Source organism: Bubalus bubalis, chromosome 3 (genome assembly GCF_019923935.1).
Source record: "Bubalus bubalis isolate 160015118507 breed Murrah chromosome 3, NDDB_SH_1, whole genome shotgun sequence".
Lineage (NCBI taxonomy): Eukaryota > Metazoa > Chordata > Mammalia > Artiodactyla > Bovidae > Bubalus > Bubalus bubalis.
This window is the reverse complement of record NC_059159.1, coordinates 157,131,751-157,148,668: the sequence shown is the minus strand read 5'-3', so window position 1 is coordinate 157,148,668 and position 16,918 is coordinate 157,131,751. Positions and strand designations below refer to the sequence as shown.

The following is a 16,918-nucleotide window of genomic DNA, read 5'->3' as shown; positions in this document are numbered from 1 at the left end:
TTACAAATATTTCACCAGACTGCTGGTGATGTCCTCTTAAACACCACTGTCCACCTTCAAGCCAGATTTTTTTCATGACTTGCCCCTCTGTTAATGGTATCTCTATTGTCTCAATTATTTATGTTCAAAACAGTTTTTACAGTTCTAACTCCTTATCTAATGAGTCAACAAACTATACATTCTTCTCAGTGCCTCTAAAAGCTGTCATTTCTTTTCCATTTCCAGTATAGTTAGCCAACTTTTAAGGCCTTATTAATTCTGCCTAAATAGAAAGCCTCCTACATGAATACAGATAGTCGCTGACTTACAGTTTGACTTATAGTTTTTGACTTTACAGTGGGGCAAAAGTGACAAGCATTCAGTAGAAACGGTGTTTGAATTTTGATTTTTTTCCTGCAGCTAGCAATAAGTCCCACATAATCTCTCATGACGCTGGGCAGTGGCAGTGTGAGACACAATTCTCAACTAACCATGTGATCACAAGGTAAACAATTGACACTTAAGACCATTCTGCTTTTCATTTGTAGTATTCAATAAATTATAGGAAATATTTAATACTTTATTATAAAATAGGCTTCATATTAGATGATTATGCCCATCTGTGTAGGCTAACATATGTGTCCCCAAGACATTTAAAGTAAGCTAGGCTAGGCTATGATGTTCAGCAGGCTAGGTACATTAAACACATTTTCAATTTATGATGAGTTTATCAAATTGAGGAAGATCTGTACTCCACTACTAGGCTTTCCTTGAAATACCCATCTCAGAAACGACCAAAGTGCAGTCATTTCTACAGTGACACTTTGTTGGGACTTCCACGGCTAACTGAGTACTAATCCCCTAAGTGAACCCACTGATACAGTGCCTTCTTACCTTGGTGCATTTGTCTATGCTATTCCTTCTGTGTGTAATAGTTTGTTCCCCACACTCTGACTTTCTCACTGTCTTTTGAGTAAAGACCATAGGCTCTGAAGACATACTGCTGCTCCTGCTGCTGCTGCTAAGTCGCTTTAGTCATGTCTGACTCTATGCGACCCCATAGATGGCAGCCCACCAGGCTCCCCCATCCCTGGGATTCTCCAGGTAAGAACACTGGAGTGGGTTGCCATTTCCTTCTCCAATGCGTGAAAGTGAAAAGTGAAAGTGAAGTCGCTCAGTTGTGTCCAACTCTTAGCGACCCCATGGACTGCAGCCTACCAGGCTCCTCCATCCATGGGATTTTCCAGGCAAGAGTACTGGAGTGGGGTGCCATTGCCTTCTCCAGAAGACAGACTACTATGTCCAAATCCTGCTCTGCCACTTGCAGCTTACATATATACATGTTCTTAGGCAGGTTACTTAATCTTTCTGTGCCTCCATCTTAAAAAATATGGATCTAAGAAAGTGAAGTCGCTCAGTCGTGTCCGACTCTTTGTGACTCCATGGACAAAGGAACATGCACCAGACTCCTCTGTCCATGGGATTTTCTAGGCAAGAGTACTGGAGTGGGTTGTCATTTCCTTCTCCAGGGAATCTTCCCGACCCAGGGATCGAACCCAGGTCTTCCGCATTGTAGACAGACGCTTTACCATCTGAGCCAGGACTTCCCTGTAGCTCCAATTTACTTAACTCACAGGGCTGTTCTGTCAGATTAAGACATGTAAAGCACTGAAGAGTACCTAGAACATGACAAATTCTAACATGATAAATGCTAGCAATAAAATTAGTAGACAAAAAACTAGTAGACCTTTAGTCTACTAGTAATTCCCTTTGCTGTCCGATAACTAAAGGTCCCCTCATTTACATCCACACAGTACTTGTAGTTGTACTATTTCTGCAGTCAGTCTTAATCAGTTACAGTTCCTTGAGACAAGAGGCTGTCATGTTTCCATATTCCTCAGTATTTCATATTCTATATTCTTCCACAGTAGAAGTCAAACATATAGATTGTAAAAGATTTATGATGGATTTCTGTTACCCCAGAAAAGCTGTGTCCCCAGAACAGTACAAAAGTATTTGAGATAAGTGGTGAATGCAAGTACCAGCAGGTGAAGAGTGACAGCCAGAGTTTATGTCACACAGATCAGTTTGGTTTGTTCCCTCATTCTTTTTTTCCATTAAGTTCACAAATATTACTGGGTCCTATGTACATCCTACAGACACCAGGCAACCTGTGAGCTGTTCCCTGTTATAAGACTCTATAAGTATAAACGAAAGATTATGGTTATCGCAAAGGCAGCAGAAAGTTGAGGAACCAAGGATTTCTTTTGACCCAAACATAGTTTACATACATCATTTTCATGGGTCATTTAACAGCTATCTTAGTAGCATACACACCAGAGTAAGAACAGTGGTTGTCTTTGGGATAGGAGGACTGTAGGTGTTTTTCTTTTTCCTTTTTATTTACCCTATGTGAATATCGATTTTGTAATGAGAAGAAAAAAATGACTAATTTTTCAAAAAAACTTAAAAAAATTATCTCATTCTATGGCTCAATTAACAAATACTACAGACCCTACAACATCACAAGCTTTCATTATTTTAATATCTCCCAATTTTTGGAGTAACAGAATAGCATTAAACCAAGTTATTTGTAACTAGGTAAAGTCTTTGCCCCAAGAATACAAGTACTTAACTGCTTGGTTGAGGATTTTTTGGGTATTGATCTCAGTAAAACTATAAAGCTAAACATCTATTTCTGCTTTATTGACTATGCCAAAGCCTTTGACTGTGTGCATCACAATAAACTGTGGGAAATTCTTCAAGAGATGGGAATACTAGACCACCTGACCTGCCTCTTGAGAAATCTGTATGCAGGTCAGGAAGCAACAGTTAGAACTGGACATGGAACAACAGACTGGTTCCAAATAAGAAAAGGAGTACATCAAGGCTGTATATTGTCACCCTACTTATTTAACTTATATGCAGAGTACATCATGAGAAACGCTGGACTGGAAGAAACACAGGCTGGAATCAAGATTGCCAGGAGAAATATCAATCACCTCAGATATGCAGATGACACCATCCTTATGGCAGAAAGTGAAGAGGAACTAAAAAGCCTCTTGATGAAAGTGAAAGTGGAGAGTGAAAAAGTTGGCTTAAAGCTCAACATTCAGAAAACGAAGATCACGGCATCCGGTCCCATCACTTCATGGGACATAGATGGAGAAACAGTGGAAACAGCATCAGACTTTATTTTTGGGGGCTCCAAAATCACTGCAGATGGTGACTTCAGCTAAGAAATTAAAAGATGCTTACTCCTTGGAAGGAAAGTTATGACCAACCTAGATAGCATATTGAAAAGCAGAGACATTACTTTGCCAACAAAGGTCCGTCTAGTCAAGGCTATGGTTTTTCCAGTGGTCATGTATGGATGTGAGAGTTGGACTGTAAAGAAGGCTGAGCGCCGAGGAATTGATGCTTTTGAACTGTGGTGTTGGAGAAGACTCTTGAGAGTCCCTTGGACTGCAAGGAGATCCAACCAGTCCATTCTGAAGGAGATCAGCCCTGGGATTTCTTTGGAAGAAATGAGCTAAAGCTGAAACTCCAGTACTTTGGCCACCTCATGCGAAGAGTTGACTCATTGGAAAAGACTCTGATGCTGGGAGGGATTGGGGGCAGGAGGAAAAGGGGACGACAGAGGATGAGATGGCTGGATGGCATCACCGACTTGATGGACATGAGTCTGAGTGAACTCCGGGAGTTGGTGATGGACAGGGAGGCCTGGCGTGCTGCGATTCATGGGGTTGCAAGGAGTCAGACACAACTGAACAACTGAACTGAACTGAACAGGATCAAACACATGACTCAGCATGCATCAAGTACTTAGTACAATATATAAGTGTGAATATATGTACATACATAAAATCTGGATGTATGTTCACCAATATATCAATAATGATCATTTCTAATAATGGACATTGGTGTGATTTTTACATTATTCTTTATGCTTTTCTACACTGTCCTGATATTTTTATAATGAACACATATTATTTTCATAAAGACAATAAAATTATTAATAAAGTAGATAATAAGTAGTAGTAATGGCTTAATCTTTGCTACTTAACAGTATGGTCCTCAGACCAACAAATCAACATCACGTTGGAGCGTGTCAAAAATTCTTAGGCCCTACTGCAGACCCAGTGATTCAGAATCTATATTTAATCTACACTTTAAGATCCTCGGGTGATTCATATGTGCATTAAAATTTGAAAAGCAGTGATTTAGACACTACAGCCTTTACATGCAGGGACAACAGGAACAACATCTGCGTTCTTCATTATACATTCCAGGCATGAAACATAAGTATTTGTTGAATAAATAAGCATGTAAATGATATTACTTCTGAATAGACATCAGAATGACAGTGGAGACTGTATCTATCTGAATTATTTATTTTCTGCTGGAGTTCCCAGAAATGGTTGCTTAATATTTACTGTAAATACTGTTATTTTAGTAAAATGTTGACCCCCAAAATATAATCCTTTTTGAAAAGGAGTCCTTGCTCATAGAGATCTATACATCTCTTTCAATCATTTCTCTAGTCTCCTATCTACGCACACATCCTACAGTGACTCTTTACAGTCTCTTCCTCAAAGCAACTCATTTTCAAGATTTTAACTAACATCTCTAGAGAGAAACCTTACTACTTAACTTTCTTAAACTACAGCTGTCTAAATATTTAACTCTATGTCCTACACCTCAAATTTAACCCTTTTATTCTCCATCAACTATCTCCCTGCCCCCTTCAAAAGAGAACAGTTCTCCATCGTCACAGACTCACATTTTACAAGTTTTAGAGAAGAGAGACCACTAAGTCTAACAACATTATTTTACAGAAGAGAATAGGATCTAGAAGAATTAAATGACAGTCCAAGAAGCTAGTTATTGGCAACACAAATCTACAATCTGCACCACCATACTCCCAATACATAATCACATCCTAGAATTTTCATAGAATTCTCATTTTTATCAACAGCACTTAAATTCACTTTTTAGAAACACAGGTTCAAAATATCAATCACCTAGATCCAATAAATCAAGTTTTGTGTATTGTTGACATTTCTCTCACTCCTTTTTTCTTCCTTTTTAGAACACACTGCACTTTCTTTTCAGTTGAGGTTCCTTCAACATGTAGTGCCATCCTCCCCAAATCCTCTATCCTCCCAGAGGCTTATTCCTGCTGCCTCTACCTTTATCTATGGTGCTTAATAGAGATGGTTCTGGATGACTCAAACTCTATCCATCCTCAAAGTACAGCCCAATCCCAGACTTCTTTTTCCCCAATTTCTAATGAACTGCTCCATCACTCACTTTTGTATTTGTTCACAGTTCAGTTCAGTCGCTCAGTCATATCTGACTCTTTGCGACCCCATGAATTGCAGCACGCCAGGCCTCCCTGTCTATCACCAACTTCCGGAGTTCACTCAAACTCACGTCCATCGAGTCAGTGATGCCATCCAGCCATCTCATCCTCTGTCGTCCCCTTCTCCTCCTGCCCCCAATCCCTCTCAGCATCAGAGTCTTTTCCAATGAGTCAACTCTTTGCATGAGGTGGCCAAAGTACTGGAGTTTCAGCTTTAGCATCATTCCTTCCAAAGAAATCCCAGGACTGATCTCCTCTAGAATGGACTGGTTGGATCTCCTGGACTCTCAAGAGTCTTCTCCAACACCACAGTTCAAAAGCATCAATTCTTCGGCGCTCAGCTTTCTTCACAGTCCAACTCTCACATCCATACATGACCACTGGAAAAACCATCGCTTTGACTAGACGGACCTTTGTTGGCAAAGTAATGTCTCTGCTTTTCAATATGCTATCTAGGTTGGTCGTAACTTTCCTTCCAAGGAGTAAGCGTCTTTTAATTTCATGGCTGCAATCACCATCTGCAGTGATTTTGGCTGATGCTTATTCTTTGGAAACCTACTATCTTCAAAAGTAAAAAGAACCTGATATCATCGAGGTTCTCTTTTTAATCTGAGAAATCTGAGGCCCAGAGAGAAGTGACTTTTCTTGTGTTACTTGAGAACTGGTGATGGTGACAAAATCTGAACACAATTCCGCAGATTCCAAAGCTTGCGTCAGCTCTCTACATGTCCGTCTTTCCCGACACCCCCCGTTGATAATGCAAACAAAAGGCATATGTCAGTGCCATATGAAAATTTATTTACACGGTTAGCAGAGTCCATCCCATTATCAAGCACACAAAATGGACACGTCAGTAAACACTCCTCCAACTGAACTGAAAACTGAACCCAGGGGGAAAGCAAGAGAGAAAGGGATGACTAATTCAAATACCCCTCTCTAGAAAGCTATCGTAGCTCCCCCACTGCCCGCGGAAGCACGCCACACTCCCTCAAGGGCATCAAGGCCCTTTCCAGTTGAGCCCCAGCGTTAGCTCCCGCCACTTTCCTGGCTTCCCATCTCCGCACCCATCCCTCCAGCCATTCCCCTAATACGCAGAGCCGCCCAAACCTGGGAGCTCCTTTCATGCTTCTACACTTTTACACACACTGGCCCCACAACGTGCAACGCTCTCCTCCTCCCCATAGATCCTTTTCTAAACCCCGAGACGGCTCTCAAGACCCTACTCAAGCGTCACGACCTCAACTGGGTCCTACAAGGGTCTCGATGGAGTCCAAATCCGATCCTATCCCGGGAGGAGGATTTTAGTGGCTGACACGACTAGAAGCGTGGCAGCGAGGGGAGGAGCCCGAGCACACCTTCCCTGAGGTGCTCGTGGACTGCCTCGCAGAGTATTCCCCGCCCGCAGGACGCTCAACCTGTGGCCTGCCTGGCCAGGGCAGGTGCCCAGAGAGCTGGGGGAATGCCCAGTGATGGCAGCCGAGCCACTGGCGACACCCTCCTGCGTTGCCCGCTCATCCCCGGAGACCAAGCAGCGCCTCTAACACCTTACCTCAGCCAACTGCGGCGGCAACTCCGCTTTACGGCACTCACAGCAACTGCTGCAAAAGGGGCCTTCAAGCGCGGAGTCGTGCGCACTGGTCTCGTTGGTGCCTGAGGCGTAAAGCACGTTCTGGAGACCGGCCACCGGCGGGTCTTCGATTCTCGGCGCTTCCGCACCGGCCGAAGGTTACTGAACCCGGAAGTTTCCTGGTTTGGGGGATTAAGCTACGTAGCCAAGCTTTTTTTTCTTTTTATAATATCTCTTGCCTAGGTAACTACTACAGCAGCACACAGAGGCGATCTGAGATTTTAGGAAGTGGTCCAAGAATTGGAGAGGCACCCGCTGAGCTGTGTTCCCCAAAGTGTGTGGGTTTGCCAGATAAAACATAGGACGCCAGTTAAATATGAATTTCAGATAAGCAACGAATAATTTTTTAGTGTGTATGCTCTGCAGAGGGATTCAGAATAACTCCAGATTCTGGTTTCGGTACCGTCGGGTGAGACGGGGGATGGAGTGGGAAACGATCGTCGTGCTCAGTCGGTAAGCTGTGTAGTCGCTAATTCTGGTACGACTGTTTGCGACCCCATGGATTGTAGCCCGCCAGGCGCCTCTGTCCGTGGGATTTCCCGCGAGAATATTAGACTAGGTTGCCATTTCCTCCTCCAGGGTATCTTTCCCACACAAGGGTCAAACCCGTCTCTCCTGAGTCTTCAAGCGGATTCTTTACCACTGATCCACGTGGAAAACAACTGAGTTAATATTGCTCTTAAGGTGCCTGGGGAACATCCAAGCTCCAGCGAACTGTTACACTCCTGTTAAATTCTGGAAATACACATTCAGTGCCAGACTGGACTAACTTTTAACTGTAATCCAAAGAATTACTGTAAAGGAACACATATGAATCAGTTTTGACATAATTTTGAAAACTAAAAGCACTAAACAAGTCACTGTAATTTTAAGTTATTTCTACAAAAATTTCTATTATCAGCCCAGGGTGAAAACTGAAAATACTCTCCTCATATATCTGAGTAGTTTGCTAAACTTTTTTTTTTCTCATTTTGAAATCAGCATTTTATAATAGTAGTAGTGCTGGTATGTATAACAATTTTTGTATTAATACCTAATACTGTATATACATTTTCTTACACCCTGAGTTATTTTTAGTGGGTTAACTTGGTTTCCAACCTGATACATGATATATACATTTTTGTGCCTTCTAGAAGAATACTACTATTATGAAATGCTCAATAATGCACATGGAATCTGAACTGGTTTTTGGAAAAGTATAAAATTAAAAGTGTTTTTCTTTCTCACCTCCCAGGGTTATGTTCCTTATCAGTTTCTTACTTTTCCTTGCAGAAGTTTTGTGTACATACTGATTTATTTTGTATGTAACCAGACAACACCAGTACTGAACCCCAGTTCCATTGCTTGCTGCTCAAAAGGCCAGTACTCGAGACCAGTGTTAGTGGAAAAGGAAAATTTGCTTTATTCAGGAGCCTTGCAACCTGGGAAGACGGTGGACTGCTGTCCTAAGGCTATCTCCAAGTTGCTAGTTAGGAGAAAAATATTGTAAAGGCAGTGTGAGGGAGGGAGCAGGGTGCGTGACCAGCTTGTATGTCGTTCTTGGATTGGTTGGCATCAAGGTGAAGTTTCCAGCATCACCAATCTGTTTTCAACCAGTGTGTGGTCTATGTGCTTATGGTCAGCAGTTTTCATCAGGTGGGGGCCAGCTTCCTGTTAAAATAACTTCAGTTCAGTTCAGTCGCTCAGTCGTGTCTGACTCTTTGCCACCCCATGAATCACAGCACGCCAGGCCTCTCTGTCCATCACCAACTCCCGGAGTTCACTCAGACTCACGTCCATCGAGTCAGTGATGTCATCCAGCCATCTCATCCTCTGTCGTTCCCTTCTCCTCCTGCCCCCAATCCCTCCCAGCATCAGAGTCTTTTCCAATGAGTCAACTCTTTGCATGAGGTGGCCAAAGTACTAGAGTTTCAGCTTTAGCATCATTCCTTCCAAAGAAATCCCAGGGCTGATCTCTTTCAGAATGGACCGGTTGGATCTCCTTGCAGTCCAAGGGACTCTCAAGAGTCTTCTCCAACACCCAGTTCAAAAACATCAATTCTTTGGCGCTCAGCTTTCTTCACAATCCAACTCTCAAATCCATACATGACCACAGGAAAAATCATAGCCTTGACTAGACAGCCCTTTGTTGGCAAAGAAATGTCTCTGCTTTTCAATATGCTATGTAGGTTGGTCATAACTTTCCTTCCAAGGAGTAAGCGTCTTTTAATTTCATGGCTGCAGTCACCATCTGCAGTGATTTTGGAGCCCCCAAAAATAAAGTCTGACACTGTTTCCACTGTTTCCCCATCTATTTCTCATGAAGTGATGGGACCGGATGCCATGATCTTCGTTTTCTGAATGTTGAGCTTTAAGTCATCTTTTTCACTCTCCTCTTTCACTTTCATCAAGAGGCTTTTTAGTTCCTCTTCACTTTCTGCCATAAGGGTGGTATCATCTGCATATCTGAGGTTATTGATATTTCTCCCGGCAATCTTGATTCCAGCTTGTGCTTCATCCAACCCAGTATTTCTCATGATGTAGTCTGCATGTAAGTTAAATAAGCAGGGTGACAATATACAGCCTTGATGTACTCCTTTTCCTATTTGGAACCAGTCTGTTGTTCCATGTCCAGTTCTAACTGTTGCTTCCTGACCTACATACAGGTTTCTCAAGAGGCAGGTCAGGTGGTCTGGTATTCCCATCTCTTGAAGAATTTCCCACAGTTTATTGTGATGCACACAGTCAAAGGCTTTGGCATAGTCAATAAAGCAGAAATAGATGTTTTTCTGGAACTCTCTTGCTTTTTCGATGATCCAGTGGATGTTGGCAATTTGATCTCTGGTTCCTCTGCCTTTTCTAAAACCAGCTTGAACATCTGGAAGTTTACAGTTCATGTATTGCTGAAGCCTGGCTTAGAGAATTTTGAGCATTACTAGTGTGTGAGATGAGTGCAATTGTGCAGTAGTTTGAGTGTTCTTTGGCATTGCCTTTCTTAGGGATTGGAATGAAAACTGACCTCTTCCAGTTGTGATAAGGCTGTGTAAATCAGACCTTTGTATCTTTCAGGCAAACTGTGAGTTTGATAATTCTGTGTCTGGTTTATAGTCTAAATTGTTGCCAGTTTCCTGGCCCAATTGCTTTTCTTTCTCATTTCAGTCGCTCAGTCGTGTCCAACTCTTTGCCACCCCATGGACTGCAGCACGCCAGGCTTCCCTGTCCATCAACAACTCCTGGAGCTTACTCAGACTCATGTCCATGGAGTCAGTGATGCCATCCAACCATCTCACCCTCTGTTGTCCCCTTCTCCTCCCGCCTTAAATCTTCCCCAGCATCAGGGTCTTTTCCAATGAGTCAGTTCTTCACATCTTTCTACATCTTCCTATTTCCTAATCATTAACTATTGAGCCAGCCTTTAGAGAATCACTGGGAGACTAAAGCTTTTCTACAAAGAGGGAGGTAGAGGACATGGTGGGGTGGGGGTGGGGGAGTTGTCTGTCACAGGGAAGGTCCCCTAGGGTCCTGCTTCATTACAGTCCCCCCTTTTCTTTGACTCTCAATTCTGAAATGGGGAATAAGGTTTGGGATAAAGAGGTTAATTATAAAGTCACCAGAGGAACTGTTTTAGGGGGCTCAGTTTTACACAGAGCCCTCTTATTACTTGGACTAGTAGTTAGTACGTTAATTTAAAAAGTAGGTAACACTCAGAGGAAGGAAGTTACCAAAGATTCATGGGCTCATTGGATACAGGTGTTCACCTAAAGGACTGAAGATGGTAAAATTTTTTAGCATCAAAATGAGTCAGTTCGGTTCAGTTCAGTTCAGTCGCTCAGTCGTGTCCGACTCTTTGCGACCCCATGAATCACAGCACGCCAGGCCTCCCTGTCCATCACCAACTCCCGGAGTTCACTCAGACTCACGTCCATCGAGTCAGTGATGCCATCCAGCCATCTCATCCTCTGTCGCCCCTTCTCCTCCTGCCCCCGATCCCTCCCAGCAACTGCTATTAATTGAAATACAAAACATACATAAAAATTATTGACTTCATGGTTCCTTACAAGTGAAACTCATTAGTTAAGACTGAAGACTGCCAGGGCATGAACTCACTACCCTGAAACTTGATAAAATCATTGAGCATTTATCCTGCCTTTCTTATTAGAACAGGATTTCAGTGTAATCAAAATGCTAATAAGAATTCCAACTAATAAAGAATGAATGATAGAACAATTATTACTACTCCTAGTGAATTAAGAACAACAACCCTCATCAGCAGAGGCTAAAATTAAGTTGAAATGTTGATGGGGAATTTCTTAATAGATGGATTAGGCTGGAACCCCCTGAACCCACTGATCAATCTTATCATTAACCCTGGGACATCACACCATGCACTTTCAGATGTGATGCAACAGAAAGTACACAGCACTACCTGTGAAAGATTCTTGCCTAAAAATTGAACCCACATTTAACCATAACTCTCGATTTAACAGAGGCTATAGAGAATCACTCAGAATGTGATCAATGGCATTTAAAAGGTGGAGAGAACTAATGCAAAATCAGACTTAAGAGACATGCCCAAATGCAATGTATGGACCTTCTCTGGACCCTGATTTTAAAAAAGCAACCATAAAAACATGTTTTTGAGACAACTGAAATTTTAATACGGACTGAGCCATTAGATGATACTAACAGATTGCAGTTAATTTTGCTAAGAATGTCAATATGGCTGTGTCATCATCGATGTATACTACTGTACTTAAATGACAAACTCTAAAATGACAACTCTAAAAATGACAAACATGGCAAAACGTTAACAATTGATAAATCTAGATGATGAGCATAAACGTGTTCATTATAAAAAGCCTCTCTACTCTTCTGCCAGGTGGCTCAGTGGTAAATAATCTGCCTGCCAATGCAGGAGATGCGGATTCAATCTTTGGGTCTGGAAGTTCCCCTGAAGAAGGAAATGGCAAACGATTCCAGTATTCTTGCCTGGAAAATTCCATGGACAGAAGAGCCTGGTGGGTTAACCCAATGGGTTGTAGAGTCAGACACATGCATGTTTGAAAACTGTTGTAATAAACAAAAGAGGAAAGTTACGAGGTTCATAAATGTAAAGTGCATAAAAAGTCTTGTTCCATGTAAAGCTTAAAAAAGACAATTATAATAGAGGATTACATTAGTCAATCTTTTTTTTTGTAGCCACACCTCAGGCATTCAGGAGACCTGGTTCTCTGACCAGGGATCTAAACTATGTCCACTGCAGTGGAAGCACAAAGTCCTAACCACTGGACTTGCAGGGAATTCCCAACACTGGCCAATATTTTGATTTAAACTATGGTCTTTATAAATGTGGACCAACTGATTAGCTTTTCTTACATAAACCAGAGACATAAGGGATCATCTATAGTTTCTGGTATGTTTCTTTAAAGTGAACCAGGAACTTAAAGATAGAAGTGAAGGAATCTCAATTCAGAGTCCTAGATTTGTATTTTGCTCTTTCGTAATCCTGTATAATTTACAATTTTCTTGGATACAACTAACCCGTCAGCAACTTGATCTTCACCACTGAAGTTCCCCCCACCTTCCTTATAAGTAACTTTTCATACTTGAATTCCATTGGTTTATGTAATATTTAAATTATACAATTAAAACAATGTCATTGGCACAAGTAAGTTGGGGAACAAACAGCTAACTAGAGGTATACATACCATTCAACTGGCAGGAGCGGCGCTTCCCCAGTATACCAGAGGGGAGCCCAGCCGTGAGCCTTCAACTCACTGTGAATCACAGTCAGTGTACTTTAACCTGGTTAGCCAGTCCAGTAGGGGAGGGGTACAAGGATTGGTAAAAACAGTCCCTACTATTAGCAGATATCCATCTTTTAAAAATCATTCAGATGCAGTAGCACATACACATCCTGACCCACTATTAACACGGTGGGGTCTGGGGCAAAAGGGTAGAAATGGAGGCCAACCTCGATTTAAGTGTCTCAATACCTAAGAGTCGATCATATACACATAACATATAGACTTCTATCTTGATAAACATTTCTTCTCAAGGAACAGAAATCTAGGTTCAAGATTGAATTCTCAGACATGTGCTGGGAAGCGACAACAGGAGAACCAGGTCAGCCTGTTCTTCCTCAAGTCCCCTGGGACTGTTTCTCTTTAGCCTCTAGCTGCCACTTGCCCAAGGGTCCTGGTAGCGTGCAAGTGGACACCCCATTCTGCACATCCAAACTCCTGAACTGCCTCCCCTTGAGTCTAGCGGTATATGTCTATAGTACAGAATGTCTTCAGGATGGATTGGGGAAGAGGCCTGCATGTGTTATGGAAGCCAGCTTTGGGCTGGTGGGACAGGGAATTATGGGATCCTGGCTGTCGAGTTCATAGTGGGTAATGGAACACAGACTAGGAGTAGACACAATTCCTCACCAGCTTCACTTGTTCATTCTGTGGAAAGGTACAGCCTGAGATTGAGGATCAGGGCAGGGACCCCTTTCTTGCCCAAGTCTCAGTGTACATGCCAATCCCTATGGTATCATGCTATATATACTGTTGGGCTTGCTCTTTCTATTTCATGGTTATCATAAAAACTCTCCCATATACAACAGTATCAGCTGTGTAGGGTTACCTGGAGGTACTATCTAATCCCACGACATTGTGGAAAATGGGCATAAACATACTACTAGTACCATGCAGTGTAAAAGTAAAATGAGGTGTAATAAGGACAGCTGGATAAAAAAGTGGAATGTACACAATTTCCTGAGTTCTTGTCCCAGAGATCCAGTCAGGCACATTAGGACTGGTATATCAACGAAATGGTTCTCTAATTGAGGAAGCCAATTCCAAAAATGGTTTATGTAACATTTTGGGAGGGGGGCATGCAGAATATATACTGCTGCACAGTATACAACTTGTGCAGCAACATACAAAAGGGAAGCCTTCAGAACCATGGTAGTGCAGTTAACAATTAGGTTGTTTGTGTTTTGCTATCTTAACACTGCAATGTGTGTGTGTGTGCACGCATGCTGACTTCAGTCATGTCCAACTCTTTGTCACCGCATGAACCTTAGCATTCCAGGCTCCTCTGTTCATGGGATTCTCCAAGCAAGAATCCTATAGGTTCTTGGGATTCTGGAGTGGTTTGCCATGCCCTGCTCCAGGGGATCTTCCTGACCCAGGGATTGAACCCACATCTCTTTAAGTCTCCTGCATGGCAGGCAGGTTCTTTACCACTAGCAATATTATTTGTGACTGTATATGTAACAGAAATACATAGAAATAAATGTTTCAAGTGAAAGCGAAGTAGCTCAGTCTTGTCTGACTCTTTACAACCCCATGGACTGTAGCCTGCCAGGCTCTTCCATCCATGGAATTTTCCAGGCAAGAATCCTGGAGTGGGTTGCCATTTCCCTCTCCAAGGGATCTTCCCAACCCAGTGATCAAACCCAGGTCTCCTGCATTGAAGGCCGTCTCCTTACCATTGCAGGAAGACTCCTTATATATGTATTTAATACTTGATCTTTTTTTTGAGGGGGGGGGGGGTGGGTGGCGGTGTTAGTTCTAAAAAGATCTTGTAGGTCTTCATAGAACCATTGAACTTCAGCTTCTTCAGCGTTACTGGTTGGGGCATAGGCTTGGATCACTGTGACACTGAACGGTTTGCCTTGGAAACAAAGAGATCATTCTGTTGAGATTGCATCCAAGTACTGCATTTGGGGTCTCTTTTGTTGACCGTGATGGCTACTCCATTTCTTCTAAGGGATTCCTGCCCACAGTAGTAGACAGAATGGTCATCTGATTTAAATTCACCCATTCCAGTCCATTTTAGTTCGCTGATTCCTAGAATGTCAACGTTCACTCTTGCCATCTCTGGTTTGACCACTTACAATTTGCCTTGATTCATGGACCTAACATTCCAGGTTCCTATGCTTCAGCAATACGTGAACCGTGAACTTCCAGATGTTCAAGCTGGTTTTAGAAAAGGCAGAGGAACCAGAGATCAAATTGCCAACATCCGCTGGATCGTCAAAAAAGCAAGCGAGTTCCAGAAAAACATCTTATTTCTGCTTTACTGACTATGCCAAAGCCTTTGACTGTGTGGATCACAATAAACTGTGGAAAATCCTGAAAGAGATGGGAATACCAGATCACCTGACCTGCCTCTTGAGAAACCTGTATGCAGGTCAGGAAGCAACAGTTAGAATTGGACATGGAACAACAGACTGGTTCCAAATAGGAAAAGGAGTACATCAAGGCTGTATATTGTCACCCTGCTTATTTAACTTACATGCAGACTACATCATGAGAAACGCTGGGCTGAAGGAAGCACAAGCTGGAATCAAGATCGCTGGGAGAAATATCACTCACCTCAGATATGCAGATGACACCATCCTTATGGCAGACAGAGGAACTAAAAAGCCTCTTGATCAAAGTGAAAGAGGAGAATGAAAAGATGACTTAAAGCTCAGCATTCAGAAAACTAAGATCATGGCATCTGGTCCTATCACTTCATGGGAAATAGATGGGAAACAGTGGAAACAGTGTCAGACTTTATTGGGCTTCAAAATCACTGCAGATGGTGACTGCAGCCATGAAATTAAAAGATGCTTACTCCTTGGAAGGAAAGTTATGACCAACCTAGATAGCATATTCAAAAGCGATACTACTTTGCCAACAAAGGTCCGTCTAATCAAGGCTATGGTTATTGCAGTGGTCATGTATGGATGTGAGAATTGGACTGTGAAGAAAGCTGAGTGCGGAAGAATTGATGCTTTTGAACTGTGGTGTTGGAGAAGACTCTTGTGGGTCCCTTGGACTGCAAGGAGATCCAACCAGTCCATCCTAAAGGAGACCAGTCCTGGTTGTTCATTGGAAGGACTGATGCTGAAGCTGAAACTCCAATACTTTGGCCACCTCATGGGAAGAGCTGATTCATTGGAAAAGACCCTGATGCTGGGAGGGATTGGGGGCAGGAGGAGAAGGGGATGACAGAGGATGAGATGGCTGGATGGCATCACCGACTCGATGGACATGAGTTTGAGTGAACTCCGGGAGTTGGTGATGGACAGGGAGGCCTGGTGTGCTGCGATTCATGGGGTCACAAAGAGTCGGACACGACTGAGCGACTGAACTGAACTGAATACCTTGGTATTACCTGTTCTCCAGAAATGCTGCACCCAGTCACACTCCATCTTCTGTATGAAGGTACTGGTTTCTCATTGTCTTTGTCACACTCTTCTCTCTGTGACTCAAAACTATCTAGTATCTCTTCATTCTTCTCTTGGTAAAAATGATCTTAGTTACAAGAGCTCCAGCCTTGTTTGGTCGTTGACTGGTTTTCTTTTATCTCCCAAACTGGTTTCAAGTTAAAATATAAATTTAAAAAATCTTAGCTTCTGATTCTGTCTTAGCTACCAAAATATAATCCAAGATGTGACAACTTCCAAAGACAGAAACTAAGTTCCTGGTTTATATAATAGTTACTCACAGCATCTATAGCTGCACTGTACAAGCAGCAGTTATTAATACTAGCAAGATGTGGCTCTTTACATTTAAGTTACAATGAAAATTTTAGTTCCCTAGTTGAACTAGCTATACACATTTAAAGTGCTCAACAGCTGGCTGTGGCTAGTGGCTTACTGTGTTGGACAGTGCAGGTTACAGAACGTTCCGTCATCGCAAACAACTGCGTTGAATAGCACTGCTCTAAAATAAAAAAACCTTTGGAAGCAAAATTCCTAATGGCTATTTTATCTCTCATGCTCAACAGCACACTATAGATATTTAATAAGAGTGGATAAAATGCAAGAACTGAAGCAAAAGAAAGCAAGAAAAAAAAGTTTAATTTTTAGATGAGATATTCCAGGTGCTTTTTTAAGAATTTGGTTATTCTATACAGAACATACAATCATTTCAACATACAAGGTACTCTATCTTGAATACTCTATTTTGAAATTTCAGAAA

General features: G+C 42.3%; 1 protein-coding gene and 1 long non-coding RNA gene across 4 annotated transcripts in view; one reads left to right on the top strand and one right to left on the bottom strand.

The window, feature by feature from the left end:
* FKTN (fukutin) overlaps positions 1 to 7,012 on the bottom strand; it is a 94,448-nt gene extending 87,436 nt beyond the window's left edge. For all 3 annotated transcript variants that reach the window (XM_025282168.3, XM_045165158.1, XM_006061545.3), the window contains exon 1: positions 6,894 to 7,012. The gene's annotated coding sequence lies outside the window, so the exon portion shown is untranslated. The remainder of the gene's footprint in view (positions 1 to 6,893) is intronic.
* LOC123332937 overlaps positions 6,974 to 16,918 on the top strand; it is a 31,685-nt gene continuing 21,740 nt past the window's right edge. The window contains exon 1 of the long non-coding RNA XR_006550118.1: positions 6,974 to 7,069. This is a non-coding gene — a long non-coding RNA (uncharacterized LOC123332937). The remainder of the gene's footprint in view (positions 7,070 to 16,918) is intronic.